Below are 5470 nucleotides of genomic sequence, written 5' to 3'. Positions count from 1 at the left end.
GAGCCCAAGCAGCCAAGCAGGCAGCGCCAGCTCCCAAGTTCACTGCGCCGTGTGAGCAGCGGCTGGTTGAGGTTCACCAAGCCAGCCCGGGGGAGGGAGGGGGGACAGGCAGACAGCCAGCAACTGCTCCCAAGTTCGATGTTACGTGTGGGCAGTTCACAAAGCCGGGCTGCGGGGACCCAGGCAGGCCGCTCCTGCTCCTAAACTCGATGCCACATGTGGGCGGTGGTCGGCTTGGGTTCACAGGGCCCGCCTGCGGGGGTCCAAGCGGGCAGCAATGGTTCCCAAGAACAATGCAGCGTGTGGCCTGCGCCAGCTGCGATTCAGAGAGCCAGCTCGCAGGGCCCGGGCAGGTCGCTCCTGCTCCTAAACTCGCTGCCGCTTGTGGGCGGCGGTCGGCTTGGGTTCACAGGGCCTGCCCGCGGGGATCCAGGCAGGCAGCAATGGTTCCCAAAAACAGTGCAGCGTGTGGCCTGCGCCAGCTGCGATTCAGAGAGCCAGCTCGCGGGACCTGGGCAGGTCGCTCCTGATCCTAAACTCGCTGCCGCTTGTGGGCGGCGGTCGGCTTGGGATCACAGGGCCCGCCCGCGGGGATCCAGGCAGGAAGCAATGGTTCCCAAAAACAATGCAGCGTGTGGCCTGCGCCAGCTGCGATTCAGAGAGCCAGCTCGTGGGACCCGGGCAGGTCGCGCCTGCTCCTAAACTCGCTGCCGCTCGTGGGCGGCGGTCGGCTTGGGTTCACAGAGCCCGCTCGCAGGGGTCCAGGCGGTTAGTGTCCGCTCCTATGCTCACTGCAATGTGTAGGCAGCGGCCATTCGGCGGCCCCCGGCGGCACTGTGCCCCTGCTCTGGGTTGCCGAGATTCAGTATTTTGTGACAATCTAACACCTCCTATTAAACTTACTAGTTCCAGGAAGGTCTCCTTTCAGAGGAAATTTGCTTGAAGTTTCCCAGCAGGACGCATGTGGGTGTATTAATGAGTCTCTCTGATCCCCTTACCACGGAGGCATTGTATGTGCTGCCTCTTCGCTGGCAGCCATGTTCTTCTCTCAGTTGTGGTTTTGTTTTGTGTTATCTTATTGGGTTGCGTTATCTTTATAGAAGATTAGAAATTATTAAAAAAGAAGCCGAAAAAGTGTTAAGTAAATTGTTAGAGATTCAGACCATGGAGGAAGACATTTTAGATCAAGCAAAAGAGAAGGTCTCTCGAGCTAGTCAGAGAAAGGGAGAAAATTTAAAGGAAAAGGGTTTATTAGGAAAAAGGCCACAACAAGAGGCTGTTACTAACTCCGTTTTACCAGAGGGTGTAATTCAACCAACAGCCCCGCCGATGGAGACAGCTGAGTGGCCCTCAAACCCCGTAGTTGATAGATGGGGTCCTGAGACAGGACCTCAAAGATTAGCATGCCCTGTATTTGAACAGGTAGGAGGGCAGCGAATTCACCGTGTTTTAGAATTTAAAACAGTGAAGCAGTTAAAGGAGGCTGTAACAACCTATGGTCCTCAAGCCCCCTTCACGGTAAGCATGGTGGAGTCCATTACTAACTTGGACATGACGCCAGCAGATTGGGCTAGCATGTGTAAATCTGTGCTAAATGGAGGACAATATTTGTTATGGAAGGTTGCCAATGAGGAATTTTGCATGGAGACAGCTAGGCGAAATGCAGCAGCCGGTTACCCTCAAAGAAATCTTGAAATGTTATTAGGAAGGGGACCTTATGAGGGTCAGCGGCAACAAATGGAATATGATCCTGCTGTATATGTACAGATTGCTGCAGACGCAGTTAGGGCATGGAAGACTTTACAAGGACATGGAGATTTACAAGGTCAGCTATCTAAGGTAATACAGAGACCTAATGAACCTTACACTGACTTTGTAGATAGGCTTATTCAAACGGCTGCCAAAATTTTTGGTGACACAGAACAAGCAATGCCATTAATAAAACAACTGGCTTATGACCAAGCAAATCGTTGCTGCAGAGAGGTTATTAGACCATGGAGACATGAAGATTTAAACACATATATTAAATTATGTAGAGATGTTAATGAACAAGGGCAAGTCTTGGCAGCTGCAGTACAACAGGCTTTAGATGCCAGGCTAGAAACATGCTATAATTGTGAACAAACAGGACATTTTAAAAGGAGTTGCCCCATAAGAGGAGGGTTTAACAAAACTAGAAATCAAAGGAATAGAATACCGGGTATTTGCCCACGATGCCGTAGAGGGAGACATTGGGCTAATGAATGCCGTTCTCAAACCACCATAGAAGGTACTCCCTTATCAAAAAACGGATAAGGATCAGGTATTTACCCACGATATCGTGGAGAAAGGCACCAGGCTTCATTGCCAAAAAACGGACTGAGGGGCCCAATGCTCCGGGGCCCACAACCACAAATATACGGGGCAGTGGAGGAACCCAGCAACCCCATCAGGGTGGTGCCCAGGACACATTGTCCATTAAATCCCTCATCAGACAAACCCGAGGGAGCGCAGGGTTGGACATCTGCGCCTCTGCCAGAGCAGTATTAACTCCAGAGATGGGAGTTCAAATCATTCCTACAGGAGTAAAAGGACCTCTTCCCCAAGGAACAGTAGGCTTATTGTTGGGACGTAGTTCATCTACATTAAAAGGACTTATGATAAGTCCTGGGGTAATTGATCCTGATTATGTAGGTGAAATAAAAATTATAGCTAGTTCTCCAGGAGGTATATCAGTAATTTCACCTGGAGATAGAATAGCACAGTTGTTAATATTACCCAGCCTACATAATAAGTTCTCTAGTCTTAATGTAGAAAGAGGTTCCAAGGGATTAGGCTCCACAGGTGTAGATTGGGCTATGTTGTCTTTAAATTTAGATTCTCGCCCAATGTTAAAACTAAATATTCAGGGTCGTGACTTTAATGGACTGCTGGACACAGGTGCTGACCTTAGCATCATATCTCTTCAAGAATGGCCAAAACATTGGCCATTACAACAAGCCACTCAAACGCTTCGAGGCCTAGGAGTGGCGACTAATCCCCATAGAAGTGCTATGGTATTAGATTGGAAGGATCCTGAAGGATGTGAAGGAACTATACAGCCATATGTTTTGGATCACCTTCCTATTAATTTATGGGGACGAGATGTCCTAGATCAACTAGGTTTGATGTTAACAAATAACATCAATCCTAATGTGCCCACTACTAGGGCTAGACAAGGTATCAGGAAAGAAAAAAGATTAGGAAAACAAGAACAAGGTATAGCAGCGCCAATTCAAATAGATCAAGGAACAGACAGACATGGGTTGGATTTTCAGAAAGGGCCACTGAGACAATCAAAATTACTTGGAAATCAGAAAGACCAGTGTGGGTTCCTCAGTGGCCCCTGACTAAAGAAAAGATACAAGTAGCCCATGATCTGGTCAAACAACAATTAGTGGAAGGACATTTACAACCTTCCGTATCTCCCCATAATACTCCCATTTTTGTTATCAAAAAGAAATCGGGTAAATGGAGATTATTACAAGATTTAAGAGCAATTAATAATGAAATGGTCATTATGGGACCTGCTCAATCAGGGATTCCTCAGTTGTCTGCTTTACCAAAAACGTGGCATGTTTTAGCTATAGACATTAAAGATTGCTTTTTTCGATTCCAGTTCATCCCGAGGATAGTCCACGTTTTGCATTTACTATCCCTGCATTAAATCATGAAGGTCCTGATGAGAGATATGAATGGAAAGTACTCCCTCAAGGAATGGCTAACAGTCCAACTATGTGTCAAATATATGTTAATAAAGCAATCCAGCCACTTAGAAATCAAAATCCTGAACTAAAAATATTTCACTATATGGATGATGTATTATTAGCACATAAAGATAAAAACACATTGCTGGAATGTTATGCCACACTTACAAACTTGTTAAAAAATTATAATCTAGAGATAGGAATAGACAAAGTACAATTAAATTTTCCAATTAATTATTTAGGAGTTCTATTATCCTCAACCATGGTCCGTCCACGTAAAATTCAAATACGAGTAGATCAACTCAAATCACTTAATGACTTTCAAAAGTTGTTGGGAGATATAAATTGGATAAGGCCTTATCTAGGCATACCAACAGGAGAGTTGGGACCTTTATTTGATATTCTAAAAGGTCCATCAGATCCAAATTCACCCCGAATGTTAACTCCTAAAGCTAGAAAGGCATTAAAAATTATTGAGACATATATGGAAAATATGCATTTAGATAGAATTGATATAAGTTTGCCTTTATTATTTATTGTACTACCAACAAGAAATATTCCTACAGGAGTATTTTGGCAGGAAGGTCCATTATTGTGGATACATTTATCTTATTCTCCTAACACTATTCTTACTAGGTATCCTGAGGCTGTAGGGCAATTAATACTCAAAGGTATAAGAGCAGCAAAGGCAGTGTTTGGAATTTCTCCCAATAAAATTATTACTCCATATACTATGGAGCAAATTGATGAGTTAGCTAATGAATTAAATACTTGGGCAATAATCATGTGCAAATCGAATGTTTCATTTGATAATCATTTACCATCTAATCCTTTGTTGTCTTTTTGGTCTAAGCATCCTGTAGTTTTTCCTAAAATGACAAGAAAAACACCTATCATGAATGCTCCAAATATATTCACTGATGGGTCTAATAATGGTACAGCTGCAGTAGTTACCCCTGATCAAACTTTTACATTTTTAGTTCCCAAACAATCAGCTCAAAAGGTCGAGCTTAATGCAGTTCTACAAGCTTTTGTGATGTTCAAAGATTCTGTATTTAATTTATTTTCTGATAGTCAGTATGTAGTTAATGCTATAATATCCCTTGAAGATGCTGGTAGGATTTCCCCTTCCTCTACTGTTTTCTCTTTGTTTTCCACTATACAAAGTCTAATCTGGGATAGAAAAGATCCATTCTTTATAGGACATATCAGGGCACATACAGGATTGCCTGGAGCCCTTAGTTTGGGCAATAATTTAGCAGATAAAACTACACATGATATACATATTTTTTCTACTGTAGAAGAAGCTACAAATTTTCATAAAAGGTTTCATGTTAATGCTAATACTTTACAAAAGCGTTTTAAAATAACTAAGGAACAAGCCAGGCATATAATAAAACAATGTCAAAATTGTGTGACCTTTTTACCACAAGTTAATCTTGGAGTCAATCCTAGAGGACTGATACCTAACCATATTTGGCAGATGGACATCACACACTTGCCAGAATTTGGAAAATTAAAATATTTACATGTTACAGTTGATACTTCTTCCGGATTTTTGATGGGCTCCCTTCATGCCGGAGAAAAAACTAAAGATGTTATAGCTCATTGCTTACAAAATTTTGCCACTGTGGGTGTTCCTAAACAGTTAAAAACTGATAACGGTCCTGGTTATACGTCTAAATCTTTTAAACAATTTTGCTCATCATTTGGTATTACTCATATAACAGGAATCCCATACAATC

Source organism: Ictidomys tridecemlineatus, chromosome 1 (genome assembly GCF_052094955.1).
Source record: "Ictidomys tridecemlineatus isolate mIctTri1 chromosome 1, mIctTri1.hap1, whole genome shotgun sequence".
In the NCBI taxonomy this organism is placed as follows: Eukaryota; Metazoa; Chordata; class Mammalia; order Rodentia; family Sciuridae; genus Ictidomys; species Ictidomys tridecemlineatus.
Note: the sequence above shows the minus strand (reverse complement) of the source record.